Raw genomic sequence first — 25,428 nt, forward strand, 5'->3', positions numbered from 1 at the left:
TATTCCCACTTTTGCAGCCAGGAAAAGTTCAGGATGAAGTATAATCCCTTCCTCGCCATGGACAGCGAGGGTGAGTGCTTTTTTCTTCTTTGGTCTTTGTCCTCTGCGCCAGATGTGCTGCGGGAATGGAACCACGTTCCTGGAGAACGTAGGCGGTGGTCGCGCAGTGGAGGCTGGCAGTCGCGAGTATCCGTCCGTGGACGATGTTTTCCCCGCAGATCTCGCCGCGAGTGTGCGCGCGTCTGCAGCAGTGCGCGCCGTTAGATCCGCCCAAGCATCTGTCCGTCTCTCCATTGGCGCATCCATCATCAGTGTCTCTCTCTGGCGCGCACACACACACACACGCACGCACGCGGGCGTACACTCGTGCACACACGAGTACGGACATACACACGCGCGCGCGCAGGATACTACAATGCCCCCTCCCACCTCGTCGAAATCCCACGTCACAGTCTCACACACAAAACGCTTTCGGTTTGCTGCAGTGTGACTGACACGTCCGCGTGCACGTTGGCTTGTTTGGCGAGAGAGGGAGAGAGCGATTTGGTGCGCGCACGCGCACCGGCAAAAGACTCGCGAATCAATCAAAATGGACAAGTTTTTATTTTTGATCTTTTTTTTTTTTTTGTATTTGAACGGGAACAACAAGCCGCAGCGGCCACTTGCAGGTAAAGACAACATTTACGTATGTTCAAATCGTTGTGAAATGAAATATAACTACGTCAAACACTCAATTTATAGCGTAGCATATTGTTCACTAAATTTGGTCTCCGCCTGCATGCAAATATTTGACAAAGACAGGTGCATGAAAAAAGTTTGGATTGACTTCGTGTTATGAGTTCAATTTGTTATAAATAAATGACCACTCATGCGTGTTTATAAATGCTCCATATTGTGTTGGCGACTTTATTCGTATACTTATTTGCTGCACGTCATTCGTGGGAATAAAATAGATTAAAACTCGAGCTCCCATGGATACTACTACAGATGATAGAAAGAAAAGAAAAGTCGAAAGTAAAGTTGTCCGCGTGTGGTAACACTTTGAAATCAAAGATCCGACATGATTGAGAAAAGCGCCATAAAATGACAAAGGACCACATTGCTACTTTTGTTGGGGTTTTAACAATTTAAAAGTAGCAAATTGAAAGTAAATGTCACTGCTCAATATTAAAAGCAACATTTTTAAAGAGTGTCAAAGCACCTTGCAAAAAGTTTAATTTAACGTCATTAAAAAAACGCCAGGCTTGTTTTACCCATCTCACAATTTTTAATTAAAATAGCCCAGAATGTCACCTAAATCCTATTTGGCTTTCAATTCACCAACTTTTTCTGTAAAACGATTTGCTTTGAAATGAGTTTACATTTGAAAAAATGTCGCGTAGACAAAGTGGGTGGGTGTCTGCTATTTGAAGATGCATTGATAACAAGAATAATGAATTTGAATTGGCGTTATGATCCACATTTCAAGTGTTTAGCGCACAGAGTTGGCGCTTGTGCGTGTCCACTTTTGGCTCACTTTTATTTTTCTAAGCTCACATGGTGATTGATGCATGTGATGTCTTACATGTTTACGTTGCGACTCGTACATGCGTGTCGTGTCGTGTTGTGTCGCGTCGCGCCGTGAGAACCTGCAGGTTGGTTGGTTGGTTGGTTGCGCCCCATTGCTGCGCCCAGATGCGTGCCGAGACCGGAGAGAGGAACCTGAACGTGGATCCGGGCCGGAGGGAGGGAGGGATGGAGGAGGGGGGGTTATAGGTGGGGGCGGAGGGGTGGGGGGGCTCGAAGTAAATACTTGAATTCACTTTCGATGTCTAAAATATAATCCTATCCGCAAATGTGGCGCGCTTATCTGCAAAAAAAACCCCCAAAAAACACGTGTGCGAGTGTGTAAAGTGGGTCAGCATTTTGAAGCTAAATTGTTAAGAATGACAAAAAAGATATTGTTGACACAAAATGATTCCACTTATTTTGTAATATTTTTCTTCTTGCTGGAGAATAAGCACAAAACTAGTCATTTTTGGTGTTAATACTGTCAGACGAGCAGAAAAAGAAAGAAAATCTACAAGGATATTAGAAACATGAACAAAAGCAAAAAACAAGTCATTGGTTATGTGATGCTGCCTAAAGTTAAGTATTTGGTTTGGCATTGCATTTGCCCCCCCCCCCCCCCCCCCCAACACACACACACGCGAGATGACAGTATCAAAATACAATGTTTTTCCCCCCAATGGATAATCAAAAAGAAATCAAAGAATAATTACTAAGAAATCTGAGAATTTGGACTATTTTAAGGAAAAAAAACATCCAAGTGATTACTCGATTATGAAAAACAATTATTAATAGGGCAACCGATGGTTTATTTATTTTGGCACCTCAAATTGTACGTGGAGAATATATTCCCCTCGTTAAAACGGCGGTTGACTATAATCTAGAGGGGGGGATTACAGAAAAAAAAAGGAAGGGGAAAAAAGTCAGAAGAAGACAAAATGGATGCCGCGTCCTCACCGCCTCCTGCCGGGTCTGGTCGGGCTGCGGCGCAGGCGGGGTCGGCGGGGCAAGTGCTGACCAGCCCTGTTTCTTTCTTGCTCCGCTATTAGTAAACCACCACGCTCAGACACACACACACACACGCACGCACACACACAGACACACACGCACACACACACACACACGCACACACGTGATGTTGCGGTCGGTCGCTGTGGCCACCGGGGAGCGGGCTCATTTAAGGCCTCCTTGATGCAGCCTATTCATCACTGTCCCGTGCACGGCGCCTCAAAATTAAAGTGCCATCTACAAAGTTAGAGTGAAGGCAGATAACCATTGGCAGAGGTCAGCAGAGGTCAGCAGAGGTCAGCGGCGGTCTCAACCGCAAGCAAGCGCCGCCTCAGCTGGGCCGTGGCGTTATTAGTGCAGCGAGCCAATGGCGGCACCACTCGCTTCGGTCTGTACTGATCATGGAGTCAGATGGGAGCACTTGGATCAAGGCACCATTGGCAAATGTTGCTAAAAGTGCTCCAGAGGGACGTTGCTGTGGTGCAAAGACGGGAATTTTCCTCCTCCATATGTTCGGCAAAATCTGTTGGATAGTGACAATGTCGAGTCCAAATCGGCGGTCTGGGGCGGCTTCATTTTCCTCTGTCTTTGTCTTTTTGAGGCGACCTGGATGCCAGAAGACGTCGCAAGTGCTTGGAAGTCAAGAAGAAAACAAAGAAGGAAGGAGAGCAAGTTGTGGCCGACCGCTTGCTTTCAGCCAGAAAGTGAACACTTGAGCTTCTGATCCAGTTAACTGTGGGTAACTCATTTTGCATGGACACAAAATAAAAAACACTATCATCTTTGTCATTAAATGTGACTTTACAAAAAAAAAGTTTCCGTCAGCCAGAAATTCACTCAAGCCTGTGAGAATTTGCGCTCTAGCTTGGAGGTTTCACCGTGCGTCGAAGTTAAACACGAAGCCATTTCGAGTAAACTTCGAAATGCACGTCACTTCAAATAAAAAAGAAAAGATGAAATGAACAAGGGTTGGCGTCATTTATCACCCAAAAGAAGACAGACACCCAGCTACGGTCAACATGGAATGATTGCGATGTGAAACAAATTGGCGCTTTGACGTCAATTTCGCTCGGCGGCAGAGAGCGCTAGAGGGCCGACGGCGATGGATGACGCAATTTCACGCAGAAGCCCGGCATGTATGACGGACGGACGGACGGCAAAGGAAGGTTTGCCTTTAGTTGCTATTTCGGACAGGTATGAAGAGCTCACTGTGTTTTTCAGTGTCGCTCAAAATGCACAGACGGCTGGCTCTTCGTCGTTTGGCGGATTACAACAACAAATCTTCTCTTCGTGATGCCAGCGTGAAGAGTTTTCACAGCGCAAAGTGCGACGGCGCGCCGCTGAGTGACTCACGACTTCCTCCTTCGCCAGTCGCCACACTTGGATTGTGTGTGTGTGTGTGTGTGTTTTATGTGCGTGTGTGCGGAAACATGCTGACAGCTGCAGCTCATTACAGCCGCTATTACTGATGGCGACTGCTGGGGGAAATTCCTCCGTGCACACAGCAAAGCGCCCTGTTTACCGCGTGCAACGCACACACACACACACACACACACATGCGGGACAGAGACGTAACATCTGTAATGCAAACGAGGAAGAAAGGAAACATTTACAGCGTGAGAAAAAATGAATAAAAAAGGAAACATCACTCAGCCATGCAGACGCTGTTCTTGTGGCGTGCACGTAAGTACACGCACACGGTACATACAAAAGAGGAGATGAGATCACTCAAGTACTCAAAGGTCTGTTACAACGGCAAATGTTGATGTCTCCTTGGCGCACAAACAGACAAACACAACCACTGAACTGAACTTTTTTTGCGGTTAATCAGAGGGACAAAAAGTGGTATGTGATTTTTTATTTCCCAACATCCCCCGTTATGCACATTTGTGCAACTATAATATCTCATCTGTTTATTTTTTAATTTTATCTTGAAAAGAATTTCAAAAAATACTCATTCACAATAGCTGTGAAAAGGTTTTCTCTTTTTTTTTTTCTTTTTTACAGGGGTGTGTAGACTTTTCATATGCACTCTATAGAAAGAACAGGCCTACGGGTTCTGCCATGTACAAGCACACGCACACACAGACACAACATATTTTATTCTCTAACTCTTGTGTTATTGCTGCCAATTCTCGCATGCATAGCTCAAATCTCTCTCTCTATCTCTCTCTCTCTGTCTCGCTGTCTCGCTCGCTCTCTCCCTCGCTCTCTCCCTCGCTCACATACACACATGCACAGCGTAGCGTGTCCAGTGACGTTAATGAGAGGGCTGCGATCCAGCCTCGCATGTGCGGGAGCCATTAAGGAGGACGGACCTCTTTGCTGCACCGCAGGCCGCTCGCTGCTCTCCATTACTGTTACACATCGGCTACGCTGTTCCGCCGGCCGGGGGTCCGCGGGGGGCTCGGGGGACCACCTGGACAAGAGCCCCCAGGGGGAAGCGCAAACACACGCACGGTGCAGCAGAAAGAAGGCGCTTTCCTAATTTGGTTGCCGCTGCAAATGACATTTTCTTCATAGTCGCATCACGCGCTAATGCTAACGAGGAAGTCGGGCCAAGTCTATGAAACGTGTGCACGTTTGGTCAAATCATCAAAGGAGGTTGGGGGAGGAAATAGGACGGAATATTGCGCTCGTTGGTTAGGAGCCGGCTTGTTAGAATCAAAGAAGATGCCGCTCGGCGCCTCCTCGCTGCCATGCGTCTGTCATGTTAATTACGCTGTGCGTTTTTATTAATAAAGCTGCGTCTGCATTTACGTGGCGGAGCGAGGCTGATGCCTCGCACGCTTACGGTTTCCCTTTTCCATACGGACGGACAGCCATCCATCCATCCATCCATCCATCCATTCATCCATTTTCCTCATTAGGGTGGCAGGAGTCTGTTTCTGGGTGAGAGGCGGGCGACAGACAGACAGACAGACAGACAGACAGACAGACAGACAGACAGACAGACAGACAGACAGACAGACAGACAGACAGACAGACAGACAGACAGACAGACAGACCGACCGACAGACAGACAGACAGACAAAAGGAATGCTCACCAGGTTTCATTAAACAAGGGTTAAGGGTCAAGTTAGGATTCCAATCGAACGGGAAAGCCTTAACGGGGCTTGAAGCGATTGATTTCGGCCACCCCGCAATGACAAATAGGGTTTGAGCTTGATTATTTGCCAATGATGTGTTAACTCTGGCATTTTTATTTCAACATGTGCCCTAATGAATTTAAACACAATCTGGTTCATATTTTTCAAAGCAGGTCTAAGTTGTGACGCTGATGGTTTTTGGTGGATTTGATCCAAATGCAGGTTGATATGTGTGGTGGTGGTTTTTGGATTTTTTTTCCATAAATATTAGCCTGCATCTCAACATCTGAATATTTGTAGAAATAAATCCGTTGAATATGTTATTGTCATTATTGTTATTCATATTTTTTTAAAAACACCATTTGGAGATATTTGGGCGGGCGAAGTGTGTGCGTGTCCTGACACATGGAAGCAAACAATCTGGGTTGAAGGCGGTCTCTAAGCAAAGTGACCTCACCTATGTTCACTCCCACAATGGCGCAACCTGCCGAAAATACCAAAGGAAAACAACTTTGACCGGAAATCTCAAGTCAACCCCGAGCATGCACAAAACGGAGGACGGGTTAGCGGAGACGTGAGCTGAGCTGACATGAGTGCAAAAGAGCACATATGGTGCTCGCCGCCGCAGATTACCGCGCAGGACCACCGGGCGGAGAACGACGGCGGACCGGTGGGATTGCGGGGCGCTGAATGACGGCCGTGAAAACGGGAAGCGGCGTGACGGACGGCGGGCGGACGCTGACCGGCGCATTGCCCTGACAACGCATCGCAGGTTTAGAGGATGTTGGCCCAGGCTTTCCCCTCTCAAGTGTCACTCTTCGCCAGAGAGGATCAGGAAGTGTTAATCTGTGTCTGTGTGTGTGTGTGTGTGTGTGTGTGTGTGTGTGTGCAAGGATTGAGAATTGGATACATCCTTTTATCTGTTCCTAGGGATGATCACCAGGCACCAGCCAGGCAAAATCCACTCACTGGAAACATGAAGAAATGTGTGCGTGTTCGTGCATGTGTGTGTGTGCGTGTGCATGCGTTCATGTGTGTGTATCATAGTGATTTTCCCCTGAGGAGGGAGCTCAGAGTTGAAAGGTCAAACAAACGCAGGGAGGTTCAGTGAGCAGGCTGGCAAGCGGAACAAAAAGTGTGTGTGTGTGTGTGTGTGTGTATATGTGTGAGTGCTTCAAGGGTTTCAAGCCAGGCCACGGATTTTAATACAGTGGTCGGGTGTCAAAATAGATGGAGTTTTCTGGCATGGAATTAAGGTTCCCAGCAAGGATGAGGCTTTCAAAGTTGGGGTTTGTCCCCAAAACAAGATAACGACTTTTGAGCTTCATGTTTGGGGTTTCAAATTCAAGGCGCAAAAAAGAAAAAAAAAATTTAAGCCGCCATGATGGATTCAAACGTGAGTTTGTGTCTCAGTCGCAAGAATGAATTCAACTAAAGTGCATCAAAGTTGAATTCACTGGAAAGTATGGAACGTGTCTTTTGTCTTTTTCCGGCCTTTTTGTCTTTTTTCTTCCCAAGGAGTCACTATTGGTTTTGTGAAAGTGATGAATGATGCAATTTCACATTAAATGAGGCCAAACAGGAAATCGATATTTCCACCCTTTCATTTTTTTCCCTTTCCCTTCGATCACGGCAAGTTATTTATTTCCTCCAAAATGTGAAATAAGAGTGACATCGTGGCGTCTAAGGCTAACGAGTCAAGTGCAGACAAACTTTACAAAGTGACTTTTACCCTAACGGAATGTTCCCAAATATATTCATCAGCGATTACAAATTGAGAAAGGTGAAATGCGTTCCATTGACAATTTTTTTTTCCTTTACATTTCTAGTTTCTAACTTAGCCAGTAAAAAAGGCAAAGAGTTGACCCGACGATGTCACGTTGAGCTCTGGAAACTAAGCCTGACAAGGCGACGTGTTAAGAGCCAAACCGTGTCTTTTATTACGTTTCTTTTGTGTCGTGTTTTTGCCGCCGTGTTCCAAATCACAACAGGGTGTCGAAATATCGTGCGGAATCTCATCCTGTCCCGTCCACCTGTTCTTGTTCCCGCCAAGATTTGCACGCCTGACTTCTGGCCTGGAACCGCCACCAAACACCACAAGCGTGCATTTCAGGGCGGACGCGTCACTTTCCGCTAAGTGCTTCTTTCACTCTTGTGTGATCCGCCTGACCGACTGACACACGCAGGCGCACACACACACAAGCATTCGCCATAAACCGGTTGGTTGACAGTAGTTTTGTGGTGGGGGGGCGGCGTGTTGACGTAAAGCGGGTGTGGCGGCGGGCCAGCTTGACAGGAGGCGAGGAGGAAGTACACAGGAAGTACATTAGTTATCACTCCCGTGTCTTCTCCACCTTTTCACTTCTTATCATCGCCACCTGACGCCTCAGACGCCGTCATGTCTTCTGTGCTCCACTTTGGCGTCGGGGTCTACCCCCCCCTCCTTCAAAAGCCGCTCAAGACAACGGGATGAAATATTTAAATGAAAGGCGGTGGGGAGAAAAGACAGGAGGGAGGGAGGGAGGGAGGGGGTTAGGCGCTGTTTGCGGCGACCGCTCGCCGGAATTGCTTTAGTCGGCCGAGAAGCGACGGCGGATGAGTTCAATCATCCGCACTGTACGCTCGCCGCTAGATTCGGCGGAGTTCAAAGTCGTTGCTTCGGAAGGGTAAAGCGCTCAAATGACCTCATGGCGTGACATCATAGTGTGACATCATAGTGCAAGGCGCCAATCAATTCAGTTGGCATTTTTCTTCTCGACATGCAGCTCCTGACCACGACAAGAATCACATTTTAGTTAGCGTAGTCACTCTTTAGCATGTTAGCAATAAATCTGTTTTCATAAGAAATAAGGCTTGATGCTTAATCTACCTCAATTTCTTCCTAAATTTCTGTCGATAGCATCGTGACCATTCAAATGTTGAACAATGTCAATCCTGTCAAACAGTGAGATTTTCACAGCCAGGTCATCTTGCTAGCATAGCACCTGTTAGCATGTTATCATTCTGCCTGGAGTATTTCATTAGACTAACACCGAGCTAGCTCCTTGTAAGAGTGTTAAAATCTGACTTAAAATTGTCAATCAATGTTTTTCGAACTATTTATTTCCTATGGGCAAATTTGTGACTTGGAAGTCAACCACTTCCAAAGTTGGACTTGAAAGGTCTCTCTCTCTCTCTCTCTTCCTCTCTCCGTGGCCATTCAGTAGTTGAGCGTTACTTCAAATAAACATGGCGTCTCCCGGCCTCCCCCCCCCCCCCCTCCCGGCAAACAAAATGGAAATGGCGAGGGGATCAGAGGCGTGTGATTGGGCGCAGATGTGAGTCCCGTCTGGGTTTGCTTAAAGGGCCGCCGGTGCCAGGAACATTCGGCGGGATTCAATAAATAGAGCTGTTAGACGCGAGCCATTTCCTTGTCACCATGTCAAGGTTTTCCTCAGAGCGGATGTTTCACATTTTGACTGCTTTCACTCTCAGTGCACACAGAACGGCGGCGCGTGCCAACATAGCATCGTCCGTAAACGTTACCTTTTGTATACAGATGTTATGATTGCGCTTCTGGAACGCCACTGCCAAACACCATCCTTCCTTCCAAAAAAGCCACCCTGGAAACCTCTTATTACCTCTGGAAAATGTTTTTGAGGAGCATTTTAGCTTTCATAAATGTAGGTAAGTCATTCTGGGAATCGCTAAGTTTGTTGGTCAATTCATTTAGTCGATGGGTTGGTCAGTTGGGCAGCCATGCCATTTGTCCATGGTCGGCCATCTTGACTGACTTTGTTGGATCCTTCGTCGGTCCGTTTTTTTAGTTAGGTAGCTTTGCGTATGTCTGCAATTCCATCCCATGTCCTCTTACCAGGAACAAGCTGTAAAACTCTCTCAAAGATTTTCATGGCATTTGTATGTTTGATGTCCTTTTCAATGGCATTCCCCATCTTGTTTTACATCCCCCCCCCCCCCATCCCTCCTCCGACGAGGCGAAGAAGAAGGTGATCAAATCATCGTACGGAGAAATCCAGGCCGAGTGGTAAAGGTCACGGCGAGGAGTGCGTAAAAATGGATGAAGCCTAATGATTAGCTCAACCTTTAGCTAATCAATAATCATCTCGCCGGCCCGGTCGGCCATTAACCTCGGCCGCTATTGTCTCCTCTGGCAGCTTTATGGCAGAGTGAATATGAGCTCCAATAGATTCCTGTTATTAAGTCTTCTCAGTTTGCCTATCATACTCCAGTCGACGGCCATATAAAAAGAGAGACAAAGTAGCCGTAAAATCCAGCCCCAGAAGCGAGTCGGGCGTGCTTGCACACTTTTCTCTGGCAGTAGATTTCGGTCGGAGTGACGACGCTTTGCTTTGGCTGGAGCTTCCAATTACAGCCAGCCCGTGTTATTTCATGCGCGCTAGCGGTGGCGTCCACCGGCCGGCCGACGCTGGTCTCATCTGTGGGTTTACCCTGCGCTTGCGTTGGCAGATATCCCAATCACTTGGATTCACATTTGAAAAGGCCCCGTTCCAATTAGGAGGATTTCCGATTGCATACGTCTTTTTTAAAAAATATATATTTATTTTAATTTTCTTCTTCTTCTTTGCTGCTATGAGGAGTCACAGCCGTGAATAACCGCACCTATTTTGGTTGTAATGGCATAGCAAACAAATGGAAAAAAAACAAGAAAATGGGATTTAAAGGACGCCTCCTCACAAAACACACACACTGGAATCGGCGTGTGTGCGTGCGTGATGCCATCTTCATCATCGCATCTCCCTCTTTATTGCCTTTAATGACGCCGCCTTCTCCTTTCATTAATTCTTTATTGATTCCTCCCGACGCCGCCTGAATTATTTTTCAATTACGGCGAATAAAACAAAAAGAAACTATCGTCAACATATAGACAAACAGATGTTTTTTTCTGCAAATGTTTTTCTTCCCCGTCTTTGTCCGACACGGCGAGATGACGGCGCCGAGAAGCTAAGTAAAGGTCAACGGAGACACTTTGGACAGCTGAGCGTGCGTTAAGAATTCACACAGGTCAGCAGGTAACGCTGGAATTTTGAACACAGCGTTTGGGAGGAAGGCCGTGGAGAAAGCACCACGGACGGCCAGGGTGGACGCCAACGCTTGCCCACAGGTCATTAATTACTGCAATTATTCAGCCTGGTATCGCAGACGCGTATCGACTGGCGGCTTTGTCTGACGACGACGCAGCGGCGGCGGGGGGGGGGGGGGGTTGGGAACGTGAACTTGCGCAAATGAAGCAAGCGTGATTTTCATCGCAAGGTGGCTTGCAGATTGGATTTCCATCTCTTGGCTGATATCTGCTCTTGTCGGGAAGGCCTCTGTTGTCTATTTATATCTCACCACCTAGTGGATTGAAGGCACTTTTAAGATGGATTTTTCAACATATCAAAATATGAAATTTAAATAATTAATTTATTGATGATACTATATGAAGTTCTAGAATTTATAGGCAGACAAGTAGTCAAAGGTCACACAAGAAGCTCCTCTGTGCACGAGCTTCTTTTGCCAGAAAAAAAAAATGCCTTCCAGCTTTTTAGTTTTTTTGGTCATCAGCAGGAGAGGATAAAAAGTAACTGACTTTTTTTAAAAAATTTTTATTGAAGCAGTTATATACAAACAACATGACATATCACAAACAGTAACATTGACTTTGACTCCAATGTTTTGATTTTGTGAGGCAGTAGTAGAAGAAGCAGTAGTAGAAGAAGAAGAAGTAGCAGCAGAAGAAGTAGAAGCAGTAGAAGAAGAAGCAGAAGAAATACAAGAAGTAGTAGAAGTAGAAGTGGAAGAAGTAGAGAAGTAGAAGTAGAAGAAGCAGTAGTAGAAGTGGAAGAAGTAGAAGAAGAAACAGAAGAAGTAGAAGAAGTAGAAGAGGACACCAAGGAGTGGGCAAACAATTAAGAGAATGTGGCGGAAGAAAGTAAGTTGTTCTTTTTGTATGAATGTATCTATTGTATTGTATACGGTATGCAAACAATTGAGAGGATCTGGTGTAAGAAAGAAAGTTGTTCTTTTAGAAGAAGCAGAAGAAGAAACAGAAGAAGTAGAAGAAGTTGAAGAGGACAGCAAGGAGTGGGCAAACAATTGAGAGAATGTGGCGGAAGGAAGTAAGTTGCTCTTTTTGTATGAATGTCTCTATTGTCTACCATTGTCAAAATTATGAATACTTCTAAGAAACGGTATGCAACATTTGAACATGCAATATTCAACAATATGCACAAACCAGGGGAAAGACAAAAGTCTCCACACCCGTGTTCAATTGACATGGTCTCATTTGCAAAAAAGGACATTTTCTGTTTGTTTCCCACACGTGTATGGCCAAATTGTTGGCATAGGCTAACGCTCTTCCTGGAGCGTGCGCGTGGTTGTTCGTGCACGTTGCCTGCCCTCTCCCATCCGTGTGATATACGCAGCACTAATTGTCGGGCCTGGCCCCCACATTCTTGGCCGCGGCCGGCCCACCAACACCGTGTCACTTTAACAACTACAAATTATCGCCGCCACGGAGCCAGCGGCTCGGCGGCGGCGGCCGGGAGAATACAGAAACACGTTTCCTCTCGTAAATCGTCGCCTCTCCTAGCGCTGACTGACGTTTTTACCGCGACATTACTGCGTCTGCTTTGAGTCGGCCGAGTCAGACGATTCTCCGGGCCCCCCCCGGCGTTGTTATTTGACCGCCGTTATTGATCCGGCGGGTTTCCCCATCATGGCGGCCGACGCCGGTATAAAAGGAGAGATGGTGATATAGGGCCGTCTCGGAACATCTGCTCCGCAGGCTACAAGTGGCTTCGTCTTCTGCTTCTGGATCCAAATTTGTTTCCATTCCGCATGTTTCCCACAGTTCTCCGACTTTTTACATCAGAACCACCTGGCAAAATACGATTGATTTGTTCCATGAGCGCTTTGTGACGCAAAACACTGAAATCCTCGTTCAGCATTCAAATGAATGGAAATGCCCCGAATCTGTTGCAACCCTCCCCGGATTGTGAAATCAAATCTAAAAAAAATCACTTTTGAATTATTGTCATCATTCGTAATTCATAATTACATTTGTTGCAGATATACCATTTTTAAAAATGAGCATGACATCATTCGAGTAAAAAATCCACTCTTCTTCGCTCAGCTGAAGCTTTCTTTCCAAACTGTTGCAGCGTTCAAACGTCACGCAAGGAACCCGCGAGGCTAGCTCCCCTGTCGTGCGCGCAAACGGTTAAGCCAGCTTTCCTCCGGCCGGCCAGCCGGCCGGCCGCGGGCTCGGTCCCTCTCTCAGCGCGACACATAAAATGATCCCGACCGCTCAATCGGATGCGGCCTAAGTAGGTCCGCATGGCCCCGCTCGCAGCCTTAAGTGCTTCAGCGTGTGCCCACAGAAGTGCGCGCCAGCGCCGCCGCCACGGGCCGAGACCCGGGACCTGGACCCGAGCCGCGTCTAACGAGAGGCAGATCCAAAGCCGGCCGTGATTGATTTCCTGCATCTTGATTTGATATCCTGAATTAATCATGGGGACTTGAATAATAGATAAAGGCAAAATAAAATACACTCAATGGCGCGCTCCGTCTTGTTTGACGTCACGGGGGAAGTGGATGTGGACCGCAGCCAGCCGCCTTGTTTGTGTGCCACTCTTCAGATTTTAGGTCGTGTGATCTGGCGTTTAGTCACACTCTGCATCTCCTCAAGTCGCTGTCAAGGCAAAATCGATGTCTTCTAAAACTCACACACCAAAGAAAAGTAACTTGTTAACAATGAATAATTCAAAATATCGCCGAGTATGCAAAATGCAGCCCTTCCAATCGCAACTGTGAGAGATTACGCGCCGAAAGCCCTCCGGGAAACTAAAAATCGACTTTGATCCGACTTTCTCCAAAGTGGACTCCAAAAACATCTTTATTCGTTCAACCCGTGTAGTTTGTTTGTTGCTTTTGTGAACGTCTCCAACGCGTGCCCGTGAAAATCCACTTGCAGCTTGAAGCAAAACTTGCAAGTTGAACTTTCAAAATAGGATTTGAAAGCCGCCATGAAGGCTTCCAGAGTTCAATAACAACATCCACCTGTTGGGAACCAAAGCAATTCCCTTTTGTTGCATCGCTCACTTGGCGCAAGTCATCTCATAAATGTTAATCCCAGTTTCTATGCCAGTAGAATACAGTCAACAAGAACGCCATCTGCATCAAGCTCATTTGTTAGCCGGCGCAATCGCAGCCCGCTTTGCTCTCTTGAGGAAATATGAAAACACTCGGGCGGGAGAAGAAGGATGAAGCGGCGCCGTGTCGAAGCGGTCGGAAGGCCATCCTCCGCCTCCCTCAATTGGACACATTTCCATAAAAGAAGAGGCGCGGGAGGCCCGGCCCGGCCCGGCACGGCCCGACCAGTCTTCAAGCCATCAATCTGAATAGTTGAGATTACCCGTAAAAGCACGGCGCGCTCCGTCTTTTTTTCTTTCTCCCGTCGCCACGTTGGCTCAATTTTCCTCCCCTTTGCCTTTTTTTGGGCTGTATTTTAATCTAAGCACAAAACCCCAGCAAGTATTCATGGCGGCGGCGGCGGCGGCGGCCCACTTTTCCCTCGCGAGCCCTCGGCGGGAGGCCGCGGCGGATGTGACAGCTTTACAGATGACGCAAAATTCAGATGAGCCACATCGGAATGCAAAAAAAAACCTCTCGCCAATTATTTTCCCCCTTGTTGATGCGTTTTGCCGTGAAGATCAGCATTAGTTAAAAAAAAACCACCTCAATGTATACAGAAGACAAATGATAACTTGCACAAAATGTGATTTCCCATAGTCATCTTTAATGAGGCTCACAAATGTTTGTGTAGATCTATTTTTTCGTATTTTGTAAATACAACCACATTTCCATAAACCTCGCAGACTGTGTTGATAAAATTGTGCATAAAAAAAGCAGACCACAATTAAGCTAACATAGGTGTTTCTATTTGACTACAAATAGCCTTATGTACGCATTTTTCCAAACAGCTCACTTGACAAAGTTCCTGTGAAGTATTTTGAATGTGAAAATCAACATATATGGCTACAGTTCACGTATGGCTTCCAACCCCTCCAAAAAAGACCACAATTCATTTCGTCGATTGCTCGTGACTTCAAAAAGTCGAGAAGGTCGTAAATCGAGGTCGGTATTTTTGTCCGTTTTTACGTCAAGGAGCCTCGGCGTAGTCGTAAAAAAGTGGCGGTCGTCGCTGTTAATCATGCGGACAAACACGCCATTAGCGTTCAAATCTGCATGTGCCTCATTACTAACCCAGATGCTCTAAAAGCGCCACTGGAAGGGGCTAAAGTTCACTTGGAGGTGGGAGGGGGGGAGTAAGCGACGTGCCACTTTAGCTCATTTTCATTATCCCGCCAACGACTAAAATATCTGGCGCATTATGCATGAACAGTTTAAAAGCTCCTCTTGAGCGGCAGCCTCTTGAGCTGCCGTTTTAGTCCATCAAAGTGAGTAACAACGCCAGCCAGCGAACGGGGGAAGGAAGGACAGGCTACTGTTAATGTAGCTTCTTGCAAACAAGCGGCCCATCAATCAAATCAAAGACCGTTTAACATCAAAAACACATTCGTGCCAATTTCAATGACACGGCTCGATGGAGAGGTAGCTTAATATGAAGAAATAAGCAAATAGATGACCCAGTGAGCAAGTTTTTGTCAAAACTGAAGACGGTGTCATGTTGACGCAGTGGCGCTAACTGCCTGGGAGGGCGCCGCTAATGCATTTTCCTGCAAACAAGAAGGATGGCTGAATCCCGCCTTCACGGATTGGTGGGAGGCGGCGGCGGCGGCGAGGTACACGGCCGCATAGTGATGCCCGGCGTGGCGCGGCGCGGCGCTCTCAGTATGGATGGCCCGCGGAGGTTTCCATCATTCATAACGGCGGTGCACGCTGCGCCACCGCCGCCGCCGCCGCCGCCAAATTGATCTTGCAAAAGAAGCCGGGTGGCGCTGCCACCACTTCATTAGTCTCCGCGGCAACAAATCACCTGCCAAGCTGCATTGCTGCGCCACGCGCGCTGACCCTTTTCACTCGTCAGCGGGCGTAACCTGCCGCTTTTTGTCAAGATCCACACTTTGGGAACATTGAAGACATTTGACAGGCAAATATTTCAATCATGGAGGATTTATAGCCTTGCACAAACCTCGCGTTTTCATAAACATCAAAGATGGCGGCGTCGTCAACCAACATAGTTTACTTGAAGACTTTTCACAATTGAGTCTCTAACGAAACAACCTTGACGTTTTGTAAGCGTCGTCATCATCCGAGAATGCAGCAAGTTTCCGTGAATTTGACAAACGCCTAATTGTAATCATTGCGAGGCTAACCTACTTTTTGAAACGAAACGGAACGTCTTCGGAAACGTTCTCCGAAGCGTCTGCGCTCGAGCAAACATCAAAAACCCTAAAACGTCGACCGCGATCAACTTTGGCAACCGTTTTCTCTTTAACGAAGCTAACCTGTCTTTGTGGGAGGGGGAAAAAAGAAGAAGCCATGAGCAAAAGCGCTAAGTTGACTATGAAAGTGCTAAAAAGCGGCGATGACAAACAGGAAGCGGCATATTTACGGCGTGGCGTCAGGCTAACCTTTGATTTTATTGTGTTTTATGCCATTTTTGCGCCGCACCTCCGCTATAAAAGTGAGTTAAAGCTGCTTTTTATTGCTTGTTTGATCACCATGTTATCCCAGTGCCATCTGTCTGCTTCACTGCAGACAAATGCACATTATGACTCACGGCTCACTTTAGCACAATGCGAGATAGCTGGAAGCGTATTTGCGCTCAACTTGAAAGCGCTTCCGCTCGCGGCGTGCAACATTCGATTTCTGCACTTCAACGAGGAAGTTCGTTGTGCCTGCCTTGACCACCTGGGGGCAGTATATTACATTAGACATAAACAACAAAACCTTTGCAAAACATTTCGACTCAATAACCTGCAAAAATAGGCCCCTCGATTGTCCTTAATTGTTTTTCGCAGAATGTGCTTGTGATGTCTGTTGGGGCTGCGCCACCATTTGTGTGCTGAAAGCATTGAAACGGCACGTCTATGGAGTTTTTGATGACGTCTTAGCATTAAGCTAGCCGGGAACGATTCCGTGCAATACTCCTGGTTTTATGATTAGTTTGACTCAGCTTGAAGCCTCTTTTCGGAGGAATCCAACAACCGCTAACTGCCGTTGACTTGAGTTTTCCGCCACCAAGTTTGGGCTCATGCGTCAAAGCAAAAAATGAGCCAGAAGACTGCTTGTGTCTTGAAAACCTCTGGGCGAATCACTCACTGGTTGGGTTCAAACAAAAACACAGCTTGGATTGTGGAATTTGAAGCCGCAAGCTAGCCACGAGTCCCTAAACGGCGTTTTGCTCTACCATCCTGACGGGTTGTTGGACTTTGACCGTCAGGCCTTGAAAAAGGCGGCGCTGGTAGCAATCAGGCGTCCGCTCCACGTAACGAGAGCAATATGTTCTCTGAGCCGCTTGTTGTCGCGGCGGCGGCGACCAGTCAGCGGGAAGATGGAGCACTCGGTGACAAGGCAACTCGGGCCGAGAGAAACAAAGTGCCCGGGCTGGTCGGCGTGCACAAATCTTGTCAATGGTAATTGATCGGCGCCGGTCAGCCGCACAGGACCCGGGACAAAATCAAGTGGCTTCTCCATAAAACAACGTCCAATATTGATGATGTTTCTGGGGAATGAATGGCCTGGTGCGCCTCGGACTTTTGATGAATGTTTGTTATCGCCGCCTCTACCGCCCCCTCCCCCGGCTTGTCATGTCGCTCGGCCCGCCGCGAGACTTCTCTGCATTTTGATTTCCGGCCATATAAATGCAAACACGCGCACGATTCTTTCAACAATATTTTTTTATTAGGAAAAATGGCAGAGAAATTATACCACCAAAATCATTTTTATAATTAATTTGTAATCATAATTTGATTGGATTTTTCATCTAGTTATAAATAAAAAATAATAATATAACATCAAACGTATATAATAAGAAATAATTGTTACAAATAATTGTAATCATTTAATTCTTAATCTAAAACAGAAAAAAGTCTGTGGTTATGCAAATCCGTGGGTGGCGAAATGCGAGTGCGGTCAAATGTATTTTAATCCCAGGCGCATGCGCACACACAAGCAGAAACACACACAAGCAGAAACACACACAAGCAGAAACACAAACACACAAGCAGAGTTGTTTGTGTGTGTCAAATCCCAAAGTGGCTGTTTGATGTGTCAGCATCTCTCCATCTTTGTGAAAAACAAACTTCTCTCCTTTTTATTGTCTCTTGGAACTTGCATGCATCCCCCGCCAGGATTCCCCCCACAAACACACACACACACACACACACACTGCTCGTCTCCCTCGAGCGTCTAAAGGCGATGCGGTCACCATGGCTTTGTGCGTTTGTCAGTCGCTGCTTTCCCTGAAACTTGTGACGAATGTTGGAGGGGACAAGACATGTTTTCTATGATGGGCGCTGGCTGGGTTGGGCGGGATCAGGGGAGGGGGGGGCACACCCTGATTATGACAAAAACACACACACAGACGCGCAGTGACAGTTGTCTTCTGCCTCACGCAGCGAAACAAACGCATCAGAAAGCTCGACATCAATTATTCAACGCATTTGCTGCACTAAAGCGTGTTGGTGTGTGTGTGTGGCGCACACATGAGGGTGGGGCCGAGGGGGCGGGGGGGCAGTCGCCGGTCAAACAAGTCCTTCAAGGTTAGGCTCGTTTGGCCGAGCGGGCGGGGGCCAAACATCACGACAGGTGATACGAACCAAATCGGCGGCCCGGCCCGGGGGAATCGGCACCACCAGTGTGTCTTGGGCCTTCATACTGTCTCCGAAAACACACATTAGGATACAAAAAGAAATCTACGAGAGCGTGGAATGAAAAGATGGCCACCTGTCGGCATCCTGTGACCTTTTCTACGTTTCACACAAAGAGAAGTTGCGTGGCGGCAGCGACGCCGACGTGCGTAGCATGCGCGATTTGTGCCTGCGCGATAAGCTGCCATGCAAAATGAGCGGAGGCGGCTAATGGACTCCAAAAGGCCGAGTGCTTGTCACACAAACATTTCCGCTGTCACAGCATTTTATCACAGGTAGCGCAACGTACGCAGACGTCCCAGGGCAGCCATTTGTCGTCTTTTTGCCGGGAGTGGCGGCGGCGGCGGCCAGGAACAAAGAGGAAGCGACAGCCAGAGAGGACACTTGTGTTTTCACTCTTGTTGCAGCAAATCTCAAGTGACACACACACACACAAAATAAGGCAGAGGAGGCGCTTGGAGTGGCAGTGCCAACGTGCACGGAAGAGCAGTCAGGAACAGGCACGTGCCACAAGATGACGGCTGCGCATTTGGAGGCACTTGCTCACTTTCAAGCGCTAAAGTTGCTTGCTTTGCTGCCTTCACTGTTTTCTTTTACCGTTAGCTTGTTGATTTTTACACACTTTGTTATTTTGTCACTTGTTAGTTTGGTTGCTTTTTTCATTCTGGTTGGTTGGCCGGTAGCTCTGCGTATTTTAATGGCTGCTTTCTACTGGCACACACTACGTGCACGGCTGAGCTAATTGAGCATCTAAATAAAGTCATTCATCACAGTTGTTGGGTGAAGACGGACGCATCCAGAGAGGTGATGGTCATCAAATTAGTCCCCCCCAACTGACCCCCCCCTCCCTTTTTCTTCCCTTAATCGCCAGTTGCACTTTATTTTGCTGAGCGGGCACATGGACACGCTCACACACCAAGGCGAGGCGAGGCGAGGCGAGGTGAGCCTCCCCGATAAGCGCCCACGGCGGTTTTGCATGGAGGACTTCCAGCGCGCATTCATCAAAAATAATGACTCGTATGATCAGTGGTAGCCACGATAAACGCACGGCGGCCGTATTCATCATCAACGCGGTGCTGATGAATCGGTTAGCCGCGTCTTGGTCAACGCTAACAACATCCCGGGCGACCGCTCGTTTATTGAGGACACCCCGCCCGCCATCCCCGTGGCCTCGTTGTTCACTTTGTTGCTCGGGTAGGCCCACGGTCCGTGCGGCAGTTGCGTTCATTTTGAGGACGCTGCTGCCTACAGGACGGGAGGGGAACATATTCAAAGAAACCAGACTGTTTTGTTTTTTGCTGTTCAGTCGCTCGTTCCGACTAATTGAGTGAAGGAAAGCAACGTGCTGCCAGTGGTTGATATCAATCAGACATGACAGAGTTGAAGTGAGGCTGCGACATGAGGCCAGAAGGCTTGTCTTTGGAATGTGCGTGCGTGCGTACAGGTGTGTCTGCTAAAGTATGACAATGTGTTGAATGGCCGCTGGCAGTCAGAATAGATGAATAGCAAGCAGATAGCGTCTCATCCTGCATCTCTGCGGACCCCCGCTAGCGACCACACACACACACACACACACACCGAATTTATTATCTGTCTATTGTGGAGCATTTAGAAACATAAACGTGCGCTGGTTGGACTTGTTCTTACAATGACTTTTGTTGTTCCTCTGTAAGTTAGTGAGTTCATTACTTCACTTTAGTTTGGTTGATCCATTTTTAGTTAGTTAGCTTGTACGAAAGCAATATGCAATAATAAACAATAATGCTCTTCTGATGGTGTTTTTGACATTTTTCCTGTTTTTGTGGCCAAATTGTAAAGGTCTTTTTGCAATTTGGTGACAGGTAACACCCACCTATGTTGGGATGCAAGCCTGAATCGGTGCAGTGCCGTGGGCAGAAGCCCCCAATGCTTGAGAAAGGGTGGAAGATGGCAAAGGACATTGAAATGCAAATTTGTTTTGGTTGTAAAGCAGAGCATAATTGTGATTCTCTTGTGTGTGTAAAGCGTTGACTTGCCATGTGTGCGCTAATGTGTCTTTGCAAGATGTGTGGAATTATTCTGTGGCCTCAGGTTAAGTCGGACTTTGCCGGGCGACCTTGTCATTGATGCGCTCCTTGCGCTGCTCTTCTTCTTCTTTGTCAGCCCACATTATTTCTGCCACGTCCTGCGCTTTTTCAAGGCCTCAACGCGCGGCGTGCACGCACGCACGCACACACACACACAAAAAAACAAAACAAAAACACTTTTACCAGATTGGGGAAAAACACCAGCAGAGTCCTTTTCCGCCTCCCAGATTCATTCATTCATTCATTCATTCATTCATTCATTCATTCATTCATTCATTCATTCATTCATTCATTTGTCAAGCCGAGCTGTTGGTGTCTTCTTTTTGCGCTTTCTTTTCTTCCCGTCTTGGTATTCCCAACAGGTGTTGTCATTGCTATTTGCTTTTCTTCTTATTTCCTATTTGCGCTCATTTCTTTTCTTCCCCGTCCGCGTACGCTCAGGTTGCCGTCTGTTTTGTTCCCTTCTGCTCTGGGGTGTTGTCTTTTTATTCTGCTATTAGGTTGCTGCTATTTTCTATTCGCTTCTCCTCGTGCAGTCCCAGGCTCCCCGATCAAGTTTCTCCCTCTTCGGTTTTCAACCGGCTGATATTGTCTTTTCTCGTTGCCTTTGCTTTCCCATGATTCAAATGTGTCGTCGTTGCCTTTTGTTATAGTTTTCTCTTCCGCCCCCCGTTCCAGTCATTGTTGTTGCCATTTTACGCTCTCCTTGTCTATCCCCTGCTAGAGCTCTTACAGTAGGATATCAATCTCGGGCCACATTGTAGTTGTGGTGTCCCTCGTGGGGCCAATAATGACAATTTGTTTTTTTTGTTTTTTGCAATATCTCGTTGTTATTAAAAAGGAAGACAATTTACAATATTTGTATTTTAACAAGAAACATTGAGTTGACACAGGAGTTGCCTTTGCGGACCACATAAAATGATGAGGCGGGCCGGATCCGGGCCACCAGGCCTTGAGTTTGACACTGGTGTCTTCCACTCCTTTGACCTTCCAAACAGATAAATAGTCTTTAGCCAGGTGGAAAAAAAGTGTCACATCCATGCACTTCTGTATAACTCTTGAGCTTCCATTTTTGTCCATCTCCTGCCTCGTCTTCTTTGGCCCACTGCCCTCCTCCTCCTCCTCCTCCTCCTCCTCGTGGCAGCGCTAGTTTTTTAAGTTCAGCCAGCGAGAGCATGTCTTCATTAGCTGCATTAACATTCACAGGCTGTAGTAAATTCTGACAGTGAAAAGGTCCCCGTAACCTTTAGTTGTGCGCAAATTTACTTCCCCAGAAAATTACAGCTGGCACCGTCTTAATTAATGCGGCTCTCTTCCCGCCGACGCCGGCAGCCTGTCAGCGGGCCGAGGAGAAGAGCAAGTGAAACGGAGAAGAAGAAATCAGCGGCAGAAAAGAATAAGGGGGATGTTTGGGTGCGCTAAACGGGATTGGCCGAGAAGGGAAGGCGGCGGCCCGGCGCTTTGTGTTTGCTAACAACGTTGCGTCCAAATCTCCACCATCGGCCGCGCTTTGTCATCCAAATGCGCTCGGGGGACGTTGCTTTCAGGAAACCAATACATATTTTATCCCGGGCTATCTCCCGAGCGCTCGTGTGCCTCGGTCGCAGGCCCGGGAGGAAGCGTGGAACATCAGCCCAAGAAGGAAGCGTGAATCCATCTTGGCGCTAACACAAACCCGTTCACCAAAACAAAAAACTTAGGAATAGTACGTAAGTCGCCTCTATCTTGCTCATAGTGGCGCCCATCTCCTCACAGGGTTTGATCATCTTCCCGCAAACGCGTCCCACTCCATCTCGGCTAATTAGCGCAGCCGGCGGCGGCGGCCACGTTGATGGCCAAATGTCAGCCGCCGTCTCCAGTCGCTGGCTAATTGCCTGAATCAGAGGTGCGTCGTGAGGCCGGCCCCGCCCCGCCTCCCACGCATCTACAAGTCAAATTGGCGGGGGAGGGAGGGAGGGAGGGAGGGGACAACATTGTGTCCGTGGCCACTCCAGATTTTTGACTAGCAGCTTCGAAACTGCACTTTGCTTGTCCGAGGCCTCCAAACTCAACTGAGGTCTCGCCATGGTTCAAGTTTGGCACGCTCTTCGATCTCCAAGCGCACACAATGACAGCAATTTTCGCGATTTAGCGCCACTCGCCTTGTTAAGTTAAAGTTCGGTTAAGGGTCAGGGAAATTGCCGCCTTGAACAAAAATGGCTGAGTCCCTGACATGGCTTTTGGAGACTTTTTTTGTCCACACGGTTTCACGTCACTATGTATTAAATTGTGAAAACATTTCCGTGACTGCAATTGACGCACGATTTGCTGACACGAATCGTAACATTTTGTCACAATGCTTCTAACCCTAACCCGCTTTCCTTTAAAAAAAAAAATGGCTGACTTCCTGTGTCTTTTTGGTCATGACTTACAGGGACTATTTGTGGCTCTAGTCATGATGGACATGTCTTGCAAATTTCATGCGGCTAAGTGAAAGTGTCTTCGGGGCCCGAATATTCCCAAATATGCTCCTGATTAAACGGACAAATTGCCCTTCAGTGTCCCCCCCACCCACCTCACCTCGCCCCACCACCACCTTGTTGGCTGCCTCCCGACCCTCCCGATAACGAGACGTCACAGCTTTTCCTCTCAGGTTGTGGAAGGAGCGTGGCAGCGTTTGTCATTTAAGCGTCTGCCAGCGTGAGAGCAGCAAGACGCTGCCAATTAGCGCCGGCGGACATCGCTAACAAGGTGGCGGGCGGGCGAGCGAGCGGACGAGCGGGCGGGCGGAGAAGAAAAAAAAGGCGGCGGCGGCCCAGACAAACAACGTCCGGGCCCTTGTAATGAGAGGCCCGCTTTTTAGTTACCGTCTGGCACAAATATGTTTACTTGATTTTTATTCACCACACAAAGGAAAGTTGTCCAAAGACTTGCACAACATTTCTTTCCAGCAAAATGTCGGATGTGCCCCGACGAATGAAAACATGGCATTGGGATTCATATTGTGTGTGTGTGTGTGTGTGTGAAATATCAGTTTAGCAGCAAAATTCACCCCTTTTTATCTATCTCAGGTCGCCAGCCATTTTGCCACTGAGGTGACCATTTATAAATCTACTTGAATAATTTAAAAGGGACTGGACAAAAAAAGAGAGAACAAAAAAAAAGAACCTTGTGTGTGTGTGTCTGTGTGCGTGTAGGGGGCGGGGGGGTTGGCTCTTGAGCGTTAACTTGCTGCCCAATTTGATCAATCGCCTGCGTCCTGCCTCTTCACTCAGAAAATTACAAATGGGAATCTTCAAATCTGGAGCCGTTTATCATTATAGGTTGTGTGTGCGCGTGCGTGCGTGTGTGTGCATGTATGTGTTGGTTTGTTTTCTCATGTTTTGCGTACATGGATTTCTGTTTGCATTTCAATGGAAAATGGCAGGTTACAGAAAGTAGTTTAGGAATTTACTGGAAAAGATGAAAATGGAAAAAAAATCGATCTATTCTTAAAAAAGGCGAATGAAAAACTGGGTTCCATTTGTAAAAGAAAAATTGAAAATGTTAAGTTTGAAGGGGCTTTTTTGACGAGTGTAAAAATTAACATTGGAGTTAAAATGATGCAAAAATACAAACATGAGTAACCTGTTTCAAAAAGTGAAGTTTACATTTTTTTTTATTTAAAATTGCCAGAATATTTCTTTAAATGATGGAATATATCAAATAGAATGTGTGATTAAAATTGTATTAAATCAAAAATGAAATAAAAATAGTTCAAGCAAATGAAAAAAATGTTTTCTAAACCGTGAAACAGTAGTAGACAGAAAATAAAAAAGGAAAAAGGAACATTTTTGTTAGTTGTAACAGTCCTTTTCTTGAATGAGCATCAAATGAGAAAATTGAGTGAAACACTCACACACAGGTACGTGTGCGTGTGTGTGTACGTGCACGTGTGTTGACGGTCCACATAGACAAGTGCTGCTGAGTGAAGCTATTATCTGCTTTGTTGAGCAAAGCATCATTTCCATGAAGCAGAGGAGCTTGTGGTTTGGATGTGTGTGTGCGCGTGTGCGTGTGCGTGTGCGTGTTTGTAGTTGGCCCTTGAGGCTAACGTGGAACTTGTATCCCGCCTCCCCCCCTACACCTCCACCGTTGCGACGCAGCCAGTCGATGATGATACGTTGCAAAGTCCGGCATTAAAGTGTGATAGATGAAGAGGGGAGGGCATTCATACAAATCAATGAGTGTAGCGTTGGTGTCATTAGCCGCCGCCGCTAGCCGCCATAAATCACGCCGCGATAGGCTGTCGCGCCGGGACCGACCCACCTGAGGAGGAGGCGGGGGCGGCGGCGGGACCGGGTACCGCCGGGTCTTCGGCGACTGCGTCAAATGATGACTCGGCAGATAGCAATTAACGCTAGTTAGCAAAAAGCGCTAGAGTCAGACGGAATTGAAGACTAACGTATGATTAGGTTTTTTTTCCACGGGATGCTGAAGCTAATCTTGAGTTTCGTGCGACTTCATGCATCCTCGTTTTGGCCGGTTTGGAGCGCTGAGCCTACGACGGACTCAAAACTACGAGGATGGACTAGAAGCTGATAGATTGGGCTTGAACATAAACAAAAAGGCGGCAGTTTATTCTTCTCATCAAATTTTCTTTGCATGTCTTCTTAAAGTGCCCAAGACGAGGCATTAATCAAGTGGGGGGGGGGCTCAATTAATCAAAAGAAGAGCGTCCCCTGTCGCCGTGCCACGACCCCGCCACCCAAAGCGCCATCCGGGTGCCAATAGCGGCCTCAGCGACGCGGCCGGCCGGAACCAATGAAGGCCACCGCTCAATAGGCAGCGGCGTGACGGTCACGCCGTCTTCCCACTCGCTTCGCCGCAGGAATTCATTATTTCAGGAAAAAAAAAAAA

General features: G+C 47.3%; 2 long non-coding RNA genes across 9 annotated transcripts in view; both read left to right on the forward strand.

Moving 5' to 3' along the window:
• The first annotated feature begins 413 nt into the window (after positions 1 to 413).
• On the forward strand, positions 414 to 5,974 carry LOC125967018 (uncharacterized). Its single transcript, XR_007480644.2, has 2 exons — positions 414 to 668; positions 3,158 to 5,974. It is a non-coding gene; the product is annotated as an uncharacterized lncRNA (long non-coding RNA).
• Positions 5,975 to 11,240: 5,266 nt separating this feature from the next.
• The window catches only part of LOC125967016 (uncharacterized), a 74,156-nt gene continuing 59,968 nt past the window's right edge, over positions 11,241 to 25,428 (forward strand). For 2 of the 8 annotated variants that reach the window (XR_011086771.1, XR_011086772.1), the window contains exons 1-2: positions 11,307 to 11,577; positions 11,675 to 11,764. This is a non-coding gene — a long non-coding RNA (uncharacterized lncRNA). Of the gene's footprint in view, positions 11,578 to 11,674; positions 11,765 to 25,428 lie in introns of all 8 variants that reach the window. The other 6 variants (XR_007480637.2, XR_011086770.1, XR_011086769.1 and 3 more) reach the window with 6 other exon arrangements.

This window comes from Syngnathus scovelli, chromosome 4, assembly GCF_024217435.2.
Source record: "Syngnathus scovelli strain Florida chromosome 4, RoL_Ssco_1.2, whole genome shotgun sequence".
In the NCBI taxonomy this organism is placed as follows: Eukaryota; Metazoa; Chordata; class Actinopteri; order Syngnathiformes; family Syngnathidae; genus Syngnathus; species Syngnathus scovelli.